At 36.5% G+C, this 22,203-nt stretch overlaps 1 pseudogene; it reads right to left on the bottom strand.

The window, feature by feature from the left end:
* Window positions 1-294: 294 nt before the first annotated feature.
* On the bottom strand, window positions 295-2,356 carry LOC115072535 (annotated as a pseudogene).
* Window positions 2,357-22,203: the final 19,847 nt, after the last annotated feature.

Below are 22,203 nucleotides of genomic sequence, written 5' to 3'. Positions count from 1 at the left end.
GCTAGTTACATCACTATGGAAAGGAGGCAATGGCGGTCTGCGACTTGGTTTGAGAAGTAAGTGGGAGTTCCTTCATTCTTCCAGAGTGAGGACTCTCTTTACAAAACCTGGAGTGCTTGGTTCACAAAGTTATGATGTTTCTTTGCTCAAATCTGGTCTTTCAAAATAAAACACGGGGAATTTTGACAAAATAAAACACGGGGAATTTGCTATACACAGCATAATCACAAATTTCAAACTGTTGTCAAACGGCCTTTACTCAATTTGCTTGTGTGCAGCCCTTGGATTCCTCACCTACCACCCACAACCCTGAAGGAGAGGCTGTTTAATAGGCTTGGAACAAATTATGAAAGATTCTGAGGGCTTGTGGTGGGGGGGTGAGGGGGAGAGTGCAAGCTCAGCTGTCAGAGGTGAGGGCCCATGGAGAGCAGCAAGAACTTCAGCATGGGAGGGCATGGGAGCTGGGTGTACTCCAGGATTCTAGGGATGAACCCTCAGAGGAGGCTGGAGATAGATTAGTAGGATGAGCCCTGGAGGAGGCTAGGGGTGCACACATGGTACCTGGGGTTGGATCGTGGGGACTTGTGGGGGTGAACTCCTTGGGTCTGGGGTGGACTGCAGGAGCACGTGGGTGTACTCCTGGAGCCTTGGGGTGAACCCCAGCTGATGGGGGAGAGTGGAGTCTCAGAGCTGGTGGGTATAAGCCAGGGGTTGGTGGGTGAACTCCTGGGTTGGCAGGTGGACCTCTGGAGTGAGGGGCTCGACCCCAGGTCATGATGGGGTGGACAGTTAGAGCTGGAGTCTGGGACCCCCCCAAAAAACATTGCAGGATGGACTCCAGATGTAATGGGGTGGACTATGAGGGCTGGGGACTGAATCCCAGAAGCTGGGGGTCCCACAGGTGGTCCGGAGGGATCAGGCCCAGTAGGGGCACATTGGAAGCAGGAGCAGGCCACTAGGTGGGCGCAGGTGCAAGTCATCCAGCAGTGGTGGACTTGGTCTGGCTGTTCACGAGTGGGGAATGGTGTCTCACCACTCCTGGGGGCTAGCATGGAGGCTGGGCTAGCCTGGGGGCATCTCTATCTTAAAGCAGAACTGGAGGAAATCTGCTTGGTCTCCTGGTTCCAAGGAGCCTGTAACTTGCCTTCTGCCTTATTCTTATGGCTATGCACCTTGAAATCAAGGGTGTGGTAGGCTTCGAGGCCTTGAACAGGTAGGGTCTGGGCCTTGATACTTTGCTGCTAGGCAGTAATGACGAGGTGGCGGGACCTGATACCCTCTGCAATCTCAGGGTAGTCTATTTGGAACAGCAGGCTCTACTAGCCCATCTGCTTGGTCACTTTGTAGCCTGGGTTGCAGAACTCCACAAACTTCTTCACCTCCACCTTGATTTTCTCAGGGGCTGGCAGGGTCAGAACTCCTGCATTTCCTTGGCAACTGCAGGCCCAGGATGGTCAGATGTTTCTTCCCCAGGTGTGCGCCAGGTAGCTCCCCTCAGCCTTGTATACTGTCAGGCAGAGTTTACATTCTTAGGATCCCAGGTGATTCTTCATTAAAATGTGGGTTCTTGTTAATGTCTAAGGTTTCTATTGCCAGCTGCCGCAGGTGCTCTCAGAAGCCCAGATTGCATTCTGAGGCCAAACCCCTTTCCCCAGGGTGGAAGATGGAAGTAAGTTTTGAGGGCCTGGGTGTTTCAGGGATCAGGGAGATACCCAACCCCAAGGCCACCTTGCCCTGGTCTATCTCCACAATGGCCACAACTTCCTTCTCTTGGATTGTTTTTGACAAATGATCACTGACAAAAAGTCATCACACTGGGTTAGCCACACAATCTACCCTAAAACCACTATCAGGGGAGGATGAAAGACATACACACCATATGCATTTAGAACCAACCATGATATAAGACTATCTTCTGGAAAATATTTTTTAGATAAAAGAAACCTTTCATAAGGAGGTGTCTGAAGCCTGACACAGGAATCACAGCTGAAGAGAACTGGTACAGGGCTCATCACATGACTTGCTATTAAATCTTAACAACTAGGGAGGAAAGGATTCATAACATATGTGCCCCACATGCAGGGAGGGATTGAGTGTATGAGTGTATATTAGTTGTCAGGTGCACTTACAAAATGGAACTCTTCAGAAAACCTACAATATATAATCAAATAAGCAAAAAAGGAAAAAAAAAAAAAAAACACCTTGAGAGTATTAAGAAACATGTCTGTAGAATACCAGGGAAGAAATTTCTGATCACACTGTAATGATTCAGAGAACAGTGTCAGACACATTGTTTAGATGCTGAGTTCGTGCCTTTGTAATATTTGCCTATGGACATACCTTTATGAATATCCATGTTGTTAGACATTTTGAGAATGAATGAACTAGATTTGAGTAATTATTTCTGGCTAACATTTTTCAAGTATTAACACAGCTTTTGGGCTTGACTTATTGCACCAAGACAATTTAAGGTGAAAATAATTAATTGAAAATGTAAATTTTAATGCCTACTGTTACTTGATCTCATATACCACATATCGTGTAACATATTACAAACTTTTCAGATTAATATTTTATTAGCATATATTAATTTTACATAATGATGGGCTTCATTGTGACATCTATATATGTATATAACATTTGATCATATTATTCCATTTATTCTGTCTTGACCTCTCATTTCTATTAATACTAACCTTTTTCCAAATTATTGTCCTTTCTTTATCCATGTATATTTTTGTCACATAAGAAGGATATGTTAAAGCATTTTTTGTTTGTAATGAAGGGACTCATAGAAAAATTATCATGCAATCTCCAAGATATGACAACAAATACGAATCACTGAAATCTGTCATTTCTATTTTCACAGGGGGCTGAAGTGAAGGAGACAACCCAGAATTCAGTCTCTAGATTTAGATGCTCACATGAGGTCTCTGTATCCTCATTGATTTCTTTGATGTGATGGGAGGTTATAAGAATAGTGGAATCAAAAAGCCCTTCATCCTATGTAATATGGTATTTGGTTTGATATTAAGGTGCTTCATTATATGTTGCTAAGGAGTATCTGGAAAGCCAGACAAAGTCCAAACCCCAGTTAGTTCTATTCTTGTTGGTAACAGATGGGGTGATGCCTCAAAGGAGTATTGGCTACTCTTAGGCCATATCTTTGCTTCAAAACACATCAGTAAAATAGCAAAAGGTTTTCCCCATGTGATGCAGTTATTCATCACTTTATGGGTGATGATTGCAAGCTTCTGGTGAAGCTTGTGCTTTTCATACATTATTTTTCCTTCTTGAATTCTATATATATTTATTCATACATATATGCATATATAATGTAAAATGGACACTACCAGTTGTATTCACTAATGCCATATTCTATGATCCTGTACTTTTATTTGTATTTAATTCACTTTTCTTTTAAATTTCAAAGGCATAGTCATTCATGTAAGTATATGGAGCTCTTCTGGAAATATTCTTATTTTATTTGACTTAGAGATGATAATCTCTGGGCCACCTTTTTTTTTTTTAGAAAGAGCATGCAAAAATCATCAGTGACTATTTTTCTTCCTTATCATAGATCTAGTCTGACCCTGTTTCTAGCAATCCTTACAGCTAACCAGCATTACTAAAATAGAAACTCAAATTGAAGCAATCATTTTTCTGTATCTCAAAATGAATAAACACTGTGTTCCTGACTTAGGAGTAGTTTCATACAGCTTGTTGGCTTCTTTTACTTCTTTTAAAAATCCACCCACCTACAGCTCAGGGACCATTGTGGAAGAGGAGGTGGAAAGATGCAGAAGCCAGGTATGGTTCAGGATCCCAGGAAGGTGAAGGCCTCCAGGCCACTAGAGGCTTGCTCATGTGAGCATGTGGCAATGATGGCATCGAGCATGGGCCTATGTTAGCTGAATTAAGCAAGGCTCCAAAGGAGAGGTGAGAAATAGGTGGCAGACTAGCAATAGACTGAGAACTATTTGAGACTGATTGCTGCTGGGTGAGGGAGAGTGTCCTAGTTTGTTCTTCATTGCTGTGACAAAACACTCTGACTACTACCAACTTGGGGAGGAAAAGTTTTATTTGTCTTACATCTCCCAGGTCATAGTTCATCAGGGAGTCCAAGGTAGGAACTCAGGGCAGGAACCTGGAGGCAGGAGCTGGCTCACAGACCATGGAGGATCACTGCTTCCTGGCTTGCTCGCCCTGACCCCTGCTCAGCCTGATTTCTTATGCAACATAGGCCCACCTGCCCATGGGTGGCACCACCCACAATGGGCTGGGCCATCCCACATCACTCATTAGGAAGATGACCCTCAGACGTGGCCACAGGCCAGTCCAATAGAGGAAATTCTCCAATTGGGGCTCCTTCAACCCAGGTGTGTCAAGTTGACACTAAAGCTTTCCAGCACAGAAAGTATGACTTACATATGACCACAGGATGGGCTGACTTGACCCCAGTGGACACATTTACACTGAAGGACATTTGGGTACAAACACCTGAATGAATAGGACTCGACATGTACGTAGAGTTTGATGGGGGAATATGGGAAGGTATGGGTGGGAGGGGTCTGGATTTGAGTTGGAATTATGAAATTTAAAAAGCTCAATTAAAAAAGTGAAAAAATCCATTTTACTCTAGTTTTACTAGAATCTGAATATAATAACAGTGCAGGATCAAGCTAGGAAACATAGCAATCAAAATATTTAAAGCAGTTTGAGTTTTAAGTAAAATACTTCATTAAGGATACAAGTAAGAAAAGTAAAGTGAAAAACTACCATTTTCTTCATAATAATTTTATTGTTTTCTTCTCTAGTAATTAGTTGTCAGATAGAGAATTGTAGGTATATACACACTTATTCCTTAATTAGACAATTTACACCTGTAAGAATCAGTTAAAAACTACATTGTGATAAGTAAGAGGGAGACATAGGGTCTTTGTATTTTAAGAGTGAGCAGTCATGCACTGAAAAAAAAAATCAAAAAACAAAAACCAAAAGAGCTGAACTCCTCACAAAACAATGTTTTAACTCTAAGAATTATCTTAATGAAAGCAAACTGATAATCCAGACAGGAAACATAAGCTCTTAAACTTGTTAATTTTTCTGAAATTTAAGTGAACAATGGAATAAATTGACTATTAATGAAAGAAATCTTAGAAATTTAGCTTATAAATTTTCTTCTGTTCTATAAGAGGAAAAAGAGACTGTGAACTTGAGTCAAATTAAAGAATTGTATCAGATAATCCATCTGAGTTTTTGTTGGTTGCAAAAACAGAATAATTACCGTCAAAATAATGAAAAGGTCAGAGCATGTTATAATAAATGAAGTGAGCCAGAGCCTGGGGCAGCCTCTCTCACTTTAATTGGCATTCATTTTTAAAGAAGCATGGTGACATTTACACTTCAATTATATATGATAAGACTACTAACCAATTTTCAAAATAAACAGAAGAGGTGAAAAATATAAATTCTGCACTCGGAACAAGAAAAATAAAGTGCTTTATATCTAATATAAAAATCTGAATTATAACAGCACTCTAAAAGCATATTGATTCAAATATTTCTTCTACACAGTACATGAAAAGGATGATTTTTATTAAGATAAGTGATTCTTTTCAATAATTTTAGTTATAATAATAATTATTATTGTTGTTATCTGTGTATGAGCTTATGTAGGTATGTGGTAAGGGGTTACAAATGCCACAGAGCATCTGTTGAGGTCATAGGACAACAATGTGGAATTGATTCTCTTCCTTTCCCTATTTATATGCAATCCAAGGGTTGAACTCAGGCTCCCAAGATTTTGACATAAATGCCTTTATACACTGAGCCATCTTGCTGACTGATCATTCTTCATTGATAGATTTTGTTTATGCCAACATATAAAAGGTAGAACTGGTATTTGCTCCAATATCTTTTTTTTTGCAGTAAGGACAAATCCATATTTATTCATGGTTTTCTATTTTTTAAAGTTTTTATTGTGCTTTTGTACATTACATACAACAGTTCTTAATCAAATTTAGACCCCCTCCTCCATCCATGCCCTCCAAGCCCCCGCTGGTGCACGTGAAGTCTTACCAGTCAAGCATTTCTACCCAAGTGACCTTCAGTGCAAATTCATCCACTGGAGTCTAGTGAGCCCATCTAGAGATTATAAGTAAAGCATATTCTCTCTTACCCAGTAGTTATCACTCTCTAATTTGTTCTCAGTCTAGGGCCAGCTGGCCATGCATTTCTCTCGTTCTACTGTGGGCCCTTGTCTGATTGCATTGGCATGGGTAATGAGCTCAATGCCACAATTGCCACAAGTTAACATGTGTAAGCTTCCAATATCCTGAAAGCCTCTGCTTTTTAGCGTGTTTATGAACAAACCCTGACTCTTACAATCTTTCCAGCCCCTCTTCTACAATGATCCCTGAGCCATGGGTGAGTGAGGTTTAATAGAGGAGTCCCGTCTAGGAGCATACATTCTTTAGTCTCTTACTCTTTAAAACTTGGCCAGTTGTGGCCTCTGTGTGCATCACATTCTGTTTTATAAGGAAGCTTCACAGGTGATAGTTGAGGGATGCATTAGTTTTCTCTCTACCCCTTGTTCTGCAATGTTCCATGAGACTTAGGTGTATTTTCCCTGTGTCTGTGCAGTTGTGGAATTATGCAGTAGCCTCCATCTGTTTCAAAAAGAAGCTTCTTTGATGAGTGGTATATGGTATGCTTGTCTGTAAATATGAAGATCTATATTTAGCATATGATAAGAAATTTCATTTGTCTAGAGCTACGACAGAGATAGGATTAGATAGGATTTTTCTAGGATCTATGTCCTTTCCAGCCATGTGTTCTGCCTTAGAAAAATCCAATACATTTTGTAGTTGACAGTAAATTGATTTTTCTAAGACAGAACACACATTTTCCATTTTTTGCAAGAAATTTTTGATGGATTCACTCTTCCTGTTAAACAGTCTCAACTATGAATAACTAACCTTTAACCTGCTCCCAAACTGACCAGCTGTACTTTTTAATTCTCTCTTGAAGAATTTTAAGTATCTTTTAAATCATTCCTCTTTCTGAGCCATAATACAGTTTTTGTCATTCATAACCAATGTGATAAAAATGACTGGACAGCAATACAGATAGGAAATAAAAACATTCAGTCACTCCTGAGCCATAATACAGTTTGCATCATTCATAACCAATGTGATAAAAATGACTGGACAGCAATACAGAAAGAAAACAAAAAAAAATTCAGTCACTATATACATCAGTAAATGAATTGCCATATACTGTATGCTGCTTCCAAATGCATGCCAAAATATCAGACTTTTAGGAAGTAAAGTTATCCAGACATTGATAATGATCTCAAATGCATGTTGATTTTGTCCTCAGTAGGGTATAGTTGGTGGATACTTTGCTCTATTCACTGTTGCAACTGATGATGGCATCTAGTCAATGTTATGTCACTAAGACAGTGCAAGATCATGTGTTTGCTTATTTATTGTAACCATAGAAAATGAGAGACTATGCAAAAATATTTAAATGGACCAGTAATCAAAAAGAAACATCAATTAGTTTAAAAAACAATGCAATTATTTCCCTGGCTGGTTCTAATCAGTTGATTGGAAATAACTTTGTAATAACTTTCCAGCAATTTATGAACCTCAGTAAATGATAATTTCACCTACTGTCTTTGAAAAAACTATAAGAACTTACAAGGCACTATCTGAAATGATGTTTGGAAAGGGAGAGCTCCTACATAGTATAGCTTTTTCACTTGATTCTTGCGATAACAAAAATTAAGGTGAATTTGTCAGCTAACTTGATGTTTCGTGATGTCCCTTTAGTCTTGACAAACCGAGACATCTTCCCATTTTTTCCCTCTTATTGTAAAAGCACAGCTAGAAAGCTTTGTGGGACCTTGTTTATAAATGCATCCATTCCACTCATGACATTTTGAGATCATGGCCTAATCGCTTCACATAAGCTAGTGACCCAAAATTGATTGAGGATTTTACATGCTGTTTTGTGAGGATAACTCACCTAGCAAATAGCACACAGTATATAAGGTGATTTGCATTTCCTAAAAATGATTTTTCTTTACCTCAGTGCCTTTCTTTAGATACTGTGCTCCATCAAAATATCCTATGAGGGGAGTTATATATTTCTATTTAAAACTTAATGTAACAATTCTAAAGATTCATAGACAATATAGTACTAATTTTAGAATAGATTTTTGTAGAGTGTAACCAAACTATATTCAATTAAAAAAATTATTGTAGGACAGAAGAGATGGCTCAGCAGTTAAGAGCACTGGCTGCTATTACAGAGGACCCAGGTTAGATACCCAGCACCCACATGGTGACTAATAACCATCTGTAACTACAGTACCAGGAATCTGATGCCTTCTTCTGACCACTGCAGGCATTGCAGGATATGGGTGCAGTTACATGCAGGCAATACACTCATACACATAAAATAAAAAATAATTAATAAAATATAAAAGATTCATTGTCTAAACAAGAAAAATAAGACTAAAAGAATAAAGTCTTAGCCCAAGCTGAAGGTTGGGATGAAGTTCTGAATTTTATATATGGATGGAAAATATGCAGAAGAGTCCTGTCTGTTGTAAATACATAAGTGTAGATTGAAATAAAACAGCAACAAGATCCAAAAAATGAAGGAAAAACACAAAAGAATTAAGCATCTCTATACAATCTTTAATTTTATATATTTACTTTATATCTATTTTTATATGTCATAGTTAAAATTCTACAAGTATTAAGCTGTTACTAAGCATTTGAAGAGAAATTTTTAATAGGTTGCTTTAGTAAACAAATGTTCACATTCAAATAAACACAAGGAAAGTTCTAAAAGTCATGAGGACTTAGAAAGCTTTAATAGATTGTTTCTCTAAACATTCACATTCAAATGAGAACTACATCCATTTCAGATTCTTTTCTCCCTTTCAAAAATATACCCCCTGTATTAGTCACTTTTCTGTTGCTATGATAGAAACACCAACCAAAGCAATTTATAGAAAGAAGAGTTTATTAAAGCTTAAGATTCCAGGGGAATTACAGTCCGTCATGGCAGGGAGGCATGGTGGCTGGAGATGGCTGGAGCACGAGCAGTAAGCTAAGCTCTCACATCATCACACAGGCACAGGAAGCAATAGAGCAACTGGAGATCTGGTAAGGCTTAAGAACTCTCTAGCCCAACCCAGTGACATGCTTTCTCCAGGATAGCCACACCTTCTAAAACTTCCCAAAACACCACCATCATCTGTGGACAGAATGTCCAAATACTTGGCACATATGGGGGGATTTTCATTCAAACCATCACATTCCACCCCCTGACTCCCATAGGTTCATGACCATATAAAATCCAAAATGCAGTTAGTCCAACTTTAAAAGTCCCCATAGTCATTATCAGTCTCAGTACTATTCAGAAGTCTACAGTCCAAAGTGGACTCAGGTAAATATCTTAACTGTAAGTCTCTATAAAAATCAAAAGACAAGTTACATACTCCCAACATACAGTGGAAACAAATACACATTGCTATTCATTCCAAAAGGGAGAAATGGAGGCACAGTAAGGAAATACCAGATCAAAAAGCAGCAGGACAAACACCAAATCCATTAGCTCCATGTCTGACTTCTGGGACTTTACTTCCAAAGGGCTTAGATGGCTCAGCCTCTCCAGCTTTGCTGTGTGCAACACACATCTCTCTCTTGGGCTGGTACCACTCCGTGTATGCAGGTCTTCATGGCAGATGCCTCACAGCTCTGACATTACTAATGTTATCTTGGGGTCTCCATTGCCAACCAGGCTTCACCTTCACAGCTTCATGCAATGGCCTATCAGGGCCTTCTCTATGCAGAGGAACCCCTGCTGCATGCTGCCCGGCCTCCCAAAACAGCACCATCATCTGGGGACAAAATGTCCCAATACTTGAAGCCTATGGGGGACATTTTGATTCAAACCATCACACCCTGTATTTAACACAAAGTATTCAGATAAATAATTCATAAAGGAACATTTGTATTTATTTTTATGTAATTAGTATTTTTTTAAACTACAAAGGATCAGAGATAAATATGAAAAAGTGTTCTGTGAAAATTTACTAACAAATACAGATGTCAAATTCTTGACAATATTAAATTAAAAAGTAATATATTTTAAATATTTTGGGTTTATCTTAGAATTCTAAAATTACAATGATGTAATGGACCTCATTGTCCTTTCCCAAATTCATTTGTGAAAGCCCCAAACTCTCAATGTAGCTATTTCTTTTAAGAAGGTATTTGAGATAAATGGGATCATAAAAGTTGGGATCTAATATGACAGAACCAGTGACTTTAAGGAATTACAGACAACAAAGATCTCTCTTGCATGTGTGAGGAAAATCTGATAAGTACACGTCACAGAAACATTTTGCTGTGAAAGAGGAAGAGGACCCTTGCCTGAAGACCAATCCTTTTATCCATTGATCTTGAATGTCAAGCCTTAAATATTTGAGAAAACACTGCATTGTGGAAACCACTCTGTCTGATTCTGTTATTACAATCACAGATTATAGGAAGAAAATTGTGATTATATTAGTGAATGTGGTAAATACCTATGAAAAACTAAAAAAAACAAATTTATAAATCACACAAAATTAATAACTTAGAATGTTATAACTTGAGGAAATATTTAAAGAAAAACTGTGTAAACAATTTTTGTTGAAACATTTAATTTAGTATTTTTATTTTATGTGTATGAGTGTTATGCCTACATGTAAGTGCACCTGTGTCGTGCAGTGCCCACGGAGGACAGAAGAGGCCACTGGATCCCCTGGGACTGGAGTTACAGACAATTGTTAGCTGCCATTTGGGTGGGGAATTTGAAGCTGGGTCTTCTGCAAGAACAGTCAATGTTCTTAACCACTGTGCTATCTCTCCAGCCCCAACACTTCTTAAAACATATCAATAATAATAATAACTAATGATTAAATATTGTGGACTCTTCTAAACCTATGCAAGATAAAAATGAATAAATAAAAACAAAAGAATAAAATTCTCATTATGTAATAAAGCACATTGTTCCTCAAATGTAAAAATATTGGTGAAATGAAAAATGAAAAATTAGGTTTTGCCACTAATGCACTCTATTTGTCATATAGTGTTATGTTTGACAAGTGAGATTCATAACTATTGTCATTTAAGATGAGGCTAGGTAAAATACAAACTGATTTTTAAAAAATATTTTATTATTTTTATTTTATGTAGATGAGTATATTGCCTGCATGTGTGTAAATGTATCCATGTCATGCAATGCCCACAGAGGTCAGAAGAAGGTGTTGGATACCCTGGAACCAGAATTAAGGATGGTTATTAGCCACCATGAGTGTTTTAGCAACCAAATCCAGATCCTCTACAGGAACAGCCAGTGCTCTTAACCACTGAGTTTTAACTCAGAAATAAAATCTTGGTGGATATAGTGGCACAGTGTCTTAATTCACCACTAAGACTGGTGGAACTCTGTGCGATCAAAGTAAGTCTAGTCTTCATGGTGAGTTCCAGACCAGCTGGGACAACTGGGAGACCCTGTCTCAAAAATAAAGAAAAGAAAGAAATTCCATAAATATTATATGATAGAGGACCATAAGAAAAATGAATATACAAATGCAATTAAGGATTTATAGGAAAAGTTACAATAGTGACAATTTGAAAACAAGAAAATTGACTTTATTTCTGTGTATTCATCATACACAGCATGGATTTCATAATGACATAGTTGTATATCATGTATTACAATTGGACTGTGTTCCCCTTATTACACTCTTACATTTCCTCTTGCTTGTTCTCATACCCTTCGTAATATTTCTCCTCTGTTTTTATGCCATGTATATACACACACACACACACACACACACACACACACACACAAACACACACACATACACACACACATAACACTAAGGGCTATAGTGTGTGTGTATTAAAGTCTGTAGAGTCTAATTTGTGTTGCCATATTTACTGAGGCCTGGTTAACCTACCAAGAGTCACATCCTTGAAAGAGACTGTCTCTCCCCACCCACAAGTCATCAGTTGCCAATAGCTTCTAGGGCAACACAAATTAAAGTCTGTAGAGTCTAATTTGTGTTGCCATATTTACTGAGGCCTGGTTAACCTACCAAGAGTCACATCCTTGAAAGAGACTGTCTCTCCCCACCCACAAGTCATCAGTTGCCAATAGCTTCTAGGGCAGGATTGGGATTTCTTAACTTTTCAATGGTTGTGCTGGCCTTTTATTTGGTTTGACCTGCATGGGATATGTGCATGCTGTCTCCATTGCTCTGAGTACATGTAACAGACCAACTGTCTGAAAAACTCTATTTCCTGGTGGTCATCCATCACCTCTGGCTCTTACCATCTTCCTTCTCCCTTTTCTTCAATGATCCCAGAGCCTTGGGAAGCAAAAGTTCCATGTAGGTGTCCTATTCAGTGATAAGCACTCCAGTGCTTCTGTTTTGTACCTGTTGGCCAGCTTTGGGCTTCTGTCTATATGATCATCTGCTGCATAAATAAGCATCTCAGATGAGATCTGAAAACTGTGTTAATATATGTGTCTAACAATAAGCCATCACGAGTCAGTTTAAGAATATATTCATTCAGTAAAAAATAGTATTAGGCTCTCCCCTTTGCCCTGTGACCTGTCTAGACTCAGGTTCCTTGGCCTAATATGATGCACATCATGGGGTTTATCCTATGAAGTTTACCTTAAGTCCAATTAGGAAGTGATTGGTTTTCCCATAATAACACTATTTCACTATTGGATATAGGTTGCCAGGCCAGGTTTTGAAGTTCAAAGGAGTCATGACTGGATAAGTTTGATGATTATTTTTTTCTTCAACTATGCACGTACCACTTATGAAATAACTTATGCTTCTCTGCATTCAAGGCCAGCCTGGTTTGCATAGTGAGTTCCAGGCCAGTTGGAGCTATAGGGAGACCCTGTCTTAAAAGGATGCCAAAAAAATAGCTTATGGTGTTGAAAATAGAAGTAGCTATATCTTTCACATTATCACTGTTAAACTAAATCAAGTGACTATAACATAATCAATTTCTAAAATAATTAAAATATATGACAAAATTGATGTTCAGTTTTAAAAATAGTATTCCTAAATCATTACTTATTTAGAGAGCAAAATACATCTTACAAAACTTATTGCTGTATTGTTTCAATACAAGTGAAGAGGAATGCACATAAAATGTAACTCATGAATATTTATAGATTTAAAACATTTATCCAATAAAAATAAAGATTTTAAGTACATGATCACAAATAATACCTGAGAATCAATAAAAACATCCTTGAACTAATAAATGATTATGATAATTTTTCAGATTAAAACTCAACATATAAAAGGCAATGTCTTACCTGAACCAGCAGGCAACAACTGGGATTTGAAATTAAACATACAATAATATCCATGAAATGAAGAAATATAATAAAATGTGGACATAATTTACATTTAAGTCATAAAACTGACAACACAGAAAATTAAATTAATGACAGATTTTTTTTATGTGAATAATTAGTTTCAACATTGATAAAATGTTTCTTTAGTTGATGTACAGATCTAATGCAAATTCTATGTATTCTCAGCTAGTTATAACAGATAGGGCCTGAATGATTTTTCATGGTAAAAGACCTAGCATATTCAGTATGGCATCAAAGAAAATAAAGTCTAAGTATAAACAATACCAGTATTCAATTCACAGAAATTTGCGTCATCTTATACATAATTGGAAAACTAGAAACATTTAAGATGTCCTTAACCTGGTGAATAGGTAATATGTACTACACCCTGGCAATGGAATACTCAGCATTAAAAACAAATGAGCTATCTAATCGTAAGACAATGGAGATATTTAGATAAGTATCACTAAGTCCTAGGAGCCAATCTGAAAATGCTAAATATCGTGATTCCAACTGTATGACATTTTGGAAAGCATTAAAACTATAAATAGATAAAGCATTTACCAGTATCATGGAAAGGCAGAACACAGGATAGTTTTAATACAGTGAGACTGTTGTGCATGGTACTACAATGATGAATGCATGTGCTACATGTATAAAAACTCACAGAATGCACATCATTTGAAAATCCTGATGAAAACTGTGCTTTGGATAGCAATGACTTGCTATTGTAGGTCCAGGATGGATGTGGGAACACGTATTGCAGGGAGCACTGACTGCTTCTCACTTTGTAAAAATCATTTTGAGAATAGGGTCTCCCTGTAGCACCAGCTGGCCTGGAACTCACTGTGCAGATCAGGCTGGTTTAAATCTCTCAGAGATCCATGTGTCTCTGCCTCTTGAGTGCTGTGATTAAAGACATGTGCCACCATGCTTGACTCTTCTCACATTTTTTTTTTTTTTGGCTGTGAACCTACAATTAAAGCTATAATTACACTATTGAAATCAAACACAAAGAGCAACAAAATCAATGGTTTTTAAGTAAGAGAAGTGATGCAATGACAGAATATAAAAATAAACAACTGTTGATGTAAACTATGGAAAAGATAGAATCAAACTGCTTGTGAAAATGTTAATATTAGTAGCAAATAGCTGCCAAACTTACAAGAGGAAAAGCCACAGAACTGAAAAATAAAATACACAAAAACTAATGAAAACTGAAACACAGAAAGTCAAAGGAACCATTAGTACTTAGAATAGAAGGTAGGTTACCTGCTTTCCAACAAATTGGTACCAATCAGATTTCTACATGAATTGTAAGAATTTTCAAGGAAGAATTCAAAATTTGTATTGTTTATTATACAGAATCAGGAAAATTAGAAAACAAATATAATGTTCATTTGTGATGCTAATGAATTCTTGAACTTAAAGTATGCAAAATTATACATAAAAATTAAATAGAAACCAAACTTCATGCATATACATAGTTTCTGATCATCCATATTTTATATTAACTTTCAGATACGAACTTGTACATTTCCATATACCTTATCATAATTAAAAATAATTTATCTCAACAGTTCGAAGAAACTGAAACATTACGAAATTTAACAATCTGATGCACATTACTAGAAATAAAAATCCACATAATCACAACATATATATAATAAATATTTTATTCATTTCAGCATCTATTCATAAACATTGGTAAGTGAATACTGGAAATTTAAAAATTCATATTGTTTGAATAATCTTTGTAAGTTCAGTCATTAGAGAATATTTGTAAGCTTAAGCTTTTTAAACATTACTGTTTAGATGGGCGTGGTGGCACGTGCCTTTAATCCCAGCACTCAGGAGGGAGAGGCAAGCAGATCTCTTGAGTTCAAGGCCAGCCTGGTCTACATAGTGAGTTCCAGGACAGCTGGGGCTACAGGGAGACCCTGTCTCAAAAAGACAAAAAAAAAAATTACCACGTTTAAAGCATCACTTTAAAGGAAAAGCAAAATACATCATAAATGAAAAATTGTCAGAAGAGATAACATAATATTATTATTCACATTCAATACAATTATCTGGCTTAAAAATATCAAATATTCAAGTTAAACTTAAGAAACCATTCTGACATGTGTCATATCAACTTTAAAAAAATTCTGACAACAGCAGCAGCTAATTAAAAATAAAAGAAAAAATGTTTCTGACGATGGCAACAAATCTGTAACATTTTTTAGAGATTTAAGTAATTAACTCTATAGGGAATATTTAAAGCTTTATCATAATAAATATGAATATAATGAGAATCATTCAATCTCCAAGACAAAGATCAGCAACCTTGTTTTGTACGAGGTTAGACATGAAGTAATGTAGGTTTTAATGAGGTTCTGTCATGTTCTTTTTTGTGTTTTTGATCTGTATTGCTATTATTCTCAACTATTACTGTCCTTTGGTTGGAAGTATAGCTATACTCTATGTACACAATTATGGATGTGTTTATATTCAAATAAAACTTGATTTATGGGCACAGATTTTGAATATTGGATATCTTTTCATATGTCATAGATTTTTTTTACCATTTTTAATTCTTATAAATAATTTTTAAAAGTTTATGTTATTGACCCTAGAAAAATAGGTGAAAGACAATTTTTGTCCAGGAAATGGAATTTTAAAATTCCTATGGTAATATGAACCAGCTTAATATTTTAGAAGTCAAAGCTATACCCCTATACATGTATTTACATGTAAATTAGTTTCAATCTCGGTAAGAATTACTTCTGGATATTTTTACAGAATTCCTTGAGTAATTTACTTAACATTTTGGGGAAATAAATTAATGCTTATATGTGACTAATAAACTTAGAAGAAAAAGCACAGGGAGGGGATGCTGTCCTAATGGACATAATTCACATTGCAGAGGATCAAAAATCAAATCAGTATAAGAAAAAATACTGAACAAACAGGACACAAAATATATATATGAAAAGTAGTTGCACCACTAGAAATAAATTGGAAAATGTTGGAAATAAATATTTTTTTCTACAGGGAAATAACAAAATTCCACACAATCTTGAACTTGAAGAACTAAATGCAAATACATTGAAGCTGAAATGATGAGAGCATCACTCCGTGTTAAGATGAAGGATGCCTAATAAGCTTTCCAGAGCTCATGTCATCAATAAATTAATATAAAATTAATTAGTGTATACTATATCAACCTCTTATCATAGAAAATAGCTGATAAAATGGAAAAAGGTATTTGCAAGATCTAGTATCGACAAGTGTGAAAATACATAAGAAGACCACGAAATAAAAGAGAAATAGATTAGTAGTAACAGAATGAACTGAATTAGGAATTTACAGATAAGAAAACTTCCCCACAAAGCTAAAAAGAGAATAATCCATAGTTTAATCCCTCAGTAAGCAGACAAAAGCAAATTCAAATGTCGATAAGTCTTGCTTTTCTTTCAACCTAGTAAAGGCTTAAGAGCTTCAATCAAGTATGGCCGAGGACTTGCTTTTGCTGAGCCACTTGTCAGTACATAGCGAACTGCATATCCATATATACTATCTGGCCATGAAATTATTCCCTAGTATATATGAATATATTTATTGAGATATCTATTTTTACATTTTGTGAAGCAGGAAGAACTTTTAAATATATGTGGGAAGTTGGGTGGATCAAAAATAGAGGCTACCACCACCATGGACGGTTTTGTATCTGTGAAAGTACTGAGAAATTTAGCACTATAAACATGGAGGACAGACCTCTAGATAGGCTGACTAGACTCCAGTGGATACACTTGCACAGAACAAATGCTTGACCAGACAGGATTTAACACATATGACAGAATGCTTGAGGCCCAGTAGGCAGAGATATGTGGGGGCATGGATTGGGGAGGAGGCCTAAATTTGATTAAGAACTTCTGTATCAAATACACAAAAACTCAACAAAAATATTAAAAAAAATTTAATGCAAGAAAAATATCCTAAGGATAAAGAGGAAATTATCTGTAAGATCCCATTTTTCTGAATTTATAACACAGAAGTATAGGGTACACCACTCTTCAAAGAAGCTTACTTTTGAAACAGAAGAAGGCTATTGCAGAGTTCCACAACTGGTCACAAACACAGACTATACATCTTGAGAGGTGCCCAGTCCTAGATGACACGTCTACTGTGGAACCTCTACACCTCAGGCTCACACGGAATACAGTGAACAGGGAGTAGAGAAAAACTTGTGCATCCCTCAATTTTCACCAGCAAAGCTTCCTTATACAACAGAGTGTGATGCACACAGAAGGCCACAGCTGGCCAAGTTTTAGAGATTAAGTGATTGCAGAGTGTGTGTCCTTAGAATATTCCTGTATTAAAACTCAACTATCCATGGCTCAGGGACCATTACAGAAGAGGGCCAGAAAGAATGTAAGAGCCAGGACTGGTCCATCAACATAGGGAAACAGGCTTTCCGGCCACTGCAAACTTGCTCATATGAACTTGCAGTAGCGGTAGTATGAGCTCAAGACCCATGCCAACTCAATCAGAAAAGGGCCCAGAGTAGAGCAAGGAAAATAGGAAGGCAGACTCTAGCTTGAGAAGGTTAGAGACTGATTATTACTGGGTAAGGAAGAGTAGACCTTTCTTAAGATCTCTACATAGGCCAACTAGACTCCAGAGGATGAACTTGCACCAAAGAACATCTGGGTGTGAATGCTTGACTGGATAAGTCGTAACATATATGGCAGAGTGCATGAGGGCTGGGGTGGGGGGCAAAGCATGGATGGGGAGAGGTCCAAATTAGACTAAGAACAGTTGTATGAAATGTACAAAAGATCAATAAATAATTAAAAAAAGAACCCAGCGTGGTGGTGCACACCTTTGATCCCAGCACTTGGTAGGCAGAGGCAAGCAGATCTCTGTGGGTTCAAGGCCTGCCTGGTATACATAGCCAGTTCCAGGCCAACTGGGGTTATGGGGAGACATTGTCTCAAAAAGACAAAAAAAAAATTAAAAAAGAAACTCACACATATAACACATACACATGTAACAAAAGAAATTAGCTTTGCAATAAATATTTGGAATAACAAAACATATACTTAAAGGTATTGTAGTGGTTCTTGTAAGCATTCTTGGGGAAAAATGAAAGTGATATATTTGAATAAAAGGGAATACAGAAAAGTGCATACATGTGAATAAATCAAGAAATATTTCTTTTTTGGCCTAGAAATACTAAAGTGTCCTGAGCCTAGAAAGATTTTAAACAAAGAGTTCTGGTTACACAGTTAGAAAAGAAAGAAATGCAGGCAGGAGAGAATGAATGAAGAAAAGAACAGAGAAAAAGATTTAAGGAGGACACAAAAAGCCTAACGCTACACAACAACCTAGTAAAATGCTCTGATAAACGTCCTATTGAAATGAGACAAATCGTTTTTCAGGATTTTTCAAAATCTATGTGATGATTTTTATTTTGATTAACCAAATTCTTCTTAATTTTTCTTCTTTATTTTTCTTCTTTTTTCATTTTATGTGGCTATTAAGAGTGATGCTGAATCCACAAAATTTTCTCATGTTCCTAAACGAATTTATTAGAGTTGTAATTTTTATGTTTTATAGAACTAATTTTTCTCATACTGTTGGTTGGGAGGCGACTCTCGGATAGCTGTTTTGTCACCGATTCAGTGAGTTCTGCATGTTTGCTTTGGTATTTCCCTGTTTCCTGCTTCCATCCAGTATTCTGTGCATCTTTACCCCTGCAGTGAACATCATCACAGAACTTCACATCAGTTTACTATTATTTTATTTTTATTTTTCAAGATTTTTAGAATCTAAGATTCTGTGTTTTCCTGTACATTTTTGCACATGACACCAAAATTTCCACCCAAAATTTTATAAGACTGGCATTAAACCTATGAATGAATATTCGAAGAAATAACATAATGACTGCATGACCTTTTCCAGGCCCTGGACATTGAGCATACATCATTTGTATCTTCTCACTTTGTAATTTTCAGCATACTGAACCTGTTGACACCTCTGGTGGTTTGAATGAAAATGTCTCCCATAGGCTCCAAGGATTTAGACATTTTGTCCCCAGTTGGTGGCACTGTTTTGGGAGGGCTTAGAAGGTCTGGCTATGCTAGAGAAAGCACATCACTGGGGGGTGGCCTTAGAGAGTTCTTAAGGGTTGCTGGATCTCAAGTTTCTCTCTTGCATCCTGTGCCTGCTTGAAGATGTAGACCCTAGCTTTTGCTTCTGCTCCAGCCACCTTTTCAATGTCTGTAATTATTCTTAAACACATCTATATTTATACTGCAAATATTCTTGAACTATATATATGGCATTCTTCTCTAGTTTAGACATCTGAATTCATGAAATGAGCTTATAATTATTCTTATTTTATTTTTAAGAAATGATTGTGTAAAACTTCTGTTATTTCTTCTTTAAATATCTTATACTCTTTTTCCATGAAACACTCTAGGCCTTTCTGTTTCCAAGAATTTCTAAATTACAAATGGTTATTATTCATTTAATGATTATGGAATTTTTAGCTTGAATTATTTATTTGTTATTTATTTTTGAATATACTATGCTTTGGAGGAATTGATCCATTTCTCCTATTTATGAATATAGAGTTGTTAATTCTATTCCTTTTTGTGTTTTGGAGATGCAGAATCACTAGCTATGTCTTCTGTTACATTAAGGGCATCACTGGAAATTTATTTACTGTTTTTAATCTTGGTAACATTTCTTAAAGTCTTAGCAATCTTGTTAATATGAGGGAAGAATAAGTTTCTGTTCCATCGCTTTTTTATGTTGCTCACACACCTCCAATTTCATAGAATTCTGCATTTACTTTTACCACATCCTTTCATGTACTTACTTGAAATATTTATGTTTGAATTACATTTTCAGACTATTGATTTTAGTTTTTAAGGTTTATTTATTTTCATTTTATCTTTATAAGTGTTTGCCTACACACACACACACACACACACACACACACACACACATATATATATATGTATGTATATACACATACATACATATGTGGACTATTTGTGCTTGTGTCTGGTTCTCCAGGAGGCCTACAAAGGTCGCTGGATTCCCTAAAACTGTAGTTACAGAGTTGTGAGATACTATTTGAGTGTAGGGAGCCAAACATGGGACCTCTGGAAAAGTAGCAAGTGCTCTGAGCCATTCCTCTAGCAAACCCCTAACATATATATTGGAGAATGGGGTCTCCCTATTTAGTTAGTCCTTGCTACCTGGAACTCACTACACAGATCATGTTGGTCTCAAACTCATAAGTATCCACCTGTCTTGGCCTCCTGAGTGCTGGGATGAAAGTGTGCCATTACACTTGGCTGATTAGGATTTTAAAAGTTATTTTTGCTTCATTATTATGTGCATGTATGCATATAAGCACACACCGGGGGCATGCATGTGTGCAAGGTTGGGAAGGACAAGTTTCAGGAGACCTGTCTTGGCCTCCTGAGTGCTGGGATGAAAGTGTGCCATTACACTTGGGTGATTAGGATTTTAAAAGTTATTTTTGCTTCATTATTGTGTGCATGTATGCATATAAGCACACACCGGGGGCATGCATGTTTGCAAGGTTGGGAAGGGCAAGTTTCAGGAGCACCTGTCTTGGCCTCCTGAGTGCTGGGATGAAAGTGTGCCATTACACTTGGGTGATTAGGATTTTAAAAGTTATTTTTGCTTCATTATTGTGTGCATGTATGCATATAAGCACACACCGGGGGCATGCATGTTTGCAAGGTTGGGAAGGGCAAGTTTCAGGAGCAGATTCTCATTTTCCACTTTGTTGAGGCAGGATCTCTTCGTGTTTCTGACTTGATATTTCCTTTAGCCTTGTCCCAAAGATTCTGGCTGATTTTTCCTGTCTCTGTCACTGATCTCCCTGTAGAGATTCACAGACTGATGGACTACTGTATCAAATTTTTAATCAGGTCTTGAGCAGCAAACATTTTTACCAGCTTTCTCATTGGCGCCTTCATCTCTGTACTATTTCTTAATGTGAGCAGTGCATTTAGTAATATAAATTATAAATTACAACTCAAACAATTTCAGTTGCTCTCACTGATTTATCATATTTTCATTTTAATTCATTGAAACATGGTCATAGCCTTTATTTTAATATATGTATTATTTAGATGTATACAGTTTAATGTAGAATTTTTAAACATTTTCTTTTGTTTTTCTCTTATTAATTTCCTGGTCTGATTCATTACAGAGAAAACCATCTTCAAACAATTTTGAAATTTTCAATTAATTAAGATTTGACTTTTTGGCAGTTAATTAAGCAGTCCTGATGAATTTTTCTGCATCATTAAAATAGGTATTTATGTAAATAGATAAAGAAATAGGTAGCTAGATGGATGATAGATAGATGAATGCATGGATAGATAGATGGATAGAGAGATAAATAGATATATCTCAGAGGTCTAAATGAAATTTGCTTCGTGATTGTGATATTCTGTTCTATTTTCTTTCTAACTTTTCTATCTAGTGATTCTATCAATTGTTGAAGATAAATCTGAACCCATACACAATTGCTGATGGCCAATAATGACTAGAAAATTCTCAGAGCCTTGGCTCAAGTTCACTTACAACACTGGGATGATTATGCCAAATCTGAACTTCATTATATAAGACAGTTAAAATCTAAGAGAACAAATCAATCTTAGGCTCTCCTTCAGATGACTGAACTGAATTCATCTGAGTTGAGTT

This window comes from Nannospalax galili, unplaced genomic scaffold, assembly GCF_000622305.1.
Source record: "Nannospalax galili isolate Female #2095 unplaced genomic scaffold, S.galili_v1.0 scaffold402, whole genome shotgun sequence".
In the NCBI taxonomy this organism is placed as follows: Eukaryota; Metazoa; Chordata; class Mammalia; order Rodentia; family Spalacidae; genus Nannospalax; species Nannospalax galili.
Note: the sequence above shows the minus strand (reverse complement) of the source record. Positions and strands in the feature narration are given on the sequence as shown.